The 1,717-nt window shown below is 42.2% G+C and overlaps 1 protein-coding gene across 1 annotated transcript in view; it reads left to right on the forward strand.

Moving 5' to 3' along the window:
• LOC102029814 overlaps positions 1-1,717 on the forward strand; it is a 13,269-nt gene that overhangs the window by 11,020 nt on the left and 532 nt on the right. The gene's annotated exons all lie outside the window — the stretch shown is intronic.

Below are 1,717 nucleotides of genomic sequence, written 5' to 3' on the forward strand. Positions count from 1 at the left end.
CCGAACTACTCAAAAATTAAAAATTAAAGAAGTGATGACCAAAAAAGTGTTTGGTAGGAGTTTAAATTAGTTGTCTGTTTGTTTATTTTGTGTGTGTTGTTTTTTTTTTTTCCCCCTGGTGTCAGGAATCGAACTCACAACTTTGCGCTTGTCAGGCAGGCACTGTGCTGCTGAGCTAAATCCCTAGCCCCTGTTCGTTTATTTTGTAGTACTGGGATTGAACCCAGGACCTTTGCACTGAGCTACAGCCCTGGCTCTTTATTATTGTTTTTGTTTCCCTTTTTTTGGTACTGGGAATCAAACTCAGGACCTTGTGCTTGCCAGGCAGGTGCTATGCCTGATACTGAGCTATTTCCCTGGTCCTATTACTGTTATTTATCTTTTTTGAGGCAGGATTTCACTGTGCAGTTCAGGCCTTGAAATCACTTTGTAGCCCAGTCTGGCCTCATACTTGAAGTAATTAATCATCATGCCTCAGCCTCCTGAGTGCTGGGATTACAGGTGTGCGCCACACTCAGCTCTTTTTTATTATTTTGTTTTTGTTTTTGTTTTTTTGGTTTTTTGGTTTTTCTCCGGTACCAGGAACCGAACTCACGACCTTGCGCTTGCCAGGCAGGCGCTCTTTGCCGCTGAGCTAAATCCCCAGCCCCTTTTTTATTATTTTGAAACAGTGTCTTGCTAGTACTAAGTTGTCCATGTTGAACTTGAACTAGTGATTCTCCTTCCTGCCTCAGCCTCCCAGAATGCTGAGATTATAGGCATACCTCACCACTTGTCTTTTCTCTCTCTGCCCTTTCAACGTGCCCACCTACCCACCTCCCTTCCTTTCCTCCCTGTACTGGGAATTGAAGCCAGGGCATTTGCACTGAACTGCATACTCAACTATTTGTTTAGTTTTTATTTTGAGACACGATCTCTGTAAATCACTAAATTGATGAATACTGGGATTACAACTATGCATCACCATGCTCAATTTATGTTTGATTTATTTATTTTGGTTTTTTGGGAGGAGTATTGGGAATTGAATTTAGGACCTCGCACTTGCCAAGCATGCACTGTGCCACTGAGCTAAACCCCCAGCACTTTATTTTGTTTTTTTGAAACTGGGTCTCACTAAGTAGTCCAGGCTGGTCTTAAACATGCAGCCATCCTCCTGCCTCAGCCTCTTGGGTGCTAGGATTACAGGCATATGCCACCATGCCCAACTGTCTATTTTTTTGTTGTTGTTTTGTGTTTGTTTGTTTTTCTTCTGGTACCAGGAATCAAACTCACGACCTTGCACTTGCCAGGTAGGCGCTTTGCCACTGAGCTAAATCCCCAGCCTCTATCTATCTTCAAATTGAGAGATTTCTTCCACGGAAATCTTTAGTAAAAGGCGAAAGATTTATACAGTCTGAAGAGAAACCAGAGAATAAATTGAAAGGTTTATTGAAAACACTCAGATTTTGAGCTTTTGTGGGTTTCTTTGTTTTGTTTTGTTTTGTTTCTTTTCAGCACTGGGTATTAAACCTGGGGCCTTTGCATTGAACTACCTTCTCAACCCTTTTGTTTTGGTTTTAATTTTGAGGTAGGGTGTCACTCAGTTTCCCAAACTGAGCTCAAATCCAGGCCTCTGCCTCAGCCTCCCACAGTGCTCGATTATAGTTGTGTAACATCATGCCCAGCTGGAGGGCTTTTCTCTTTTTTTTGGAAAGCATTTTACTACAGCTTCCACACT

This window comes from Chinchilla lanigera, unplaced genomic scaffold (assembly GCF_000276665.1).
Source record: "Chinchilla lanigera isolate Chin_1 unplaced genomic scaffold, ChiLan1.0 scaffold00560, whole genome shotgun sequence".
In the NCBI taxonomy this organism is placed as follows: Eukaryota; Metazoa; Chordata; class Mammalia; order Rodentia; family Chinchillidae; genus Chinchilla; species Chinchilla lanigera.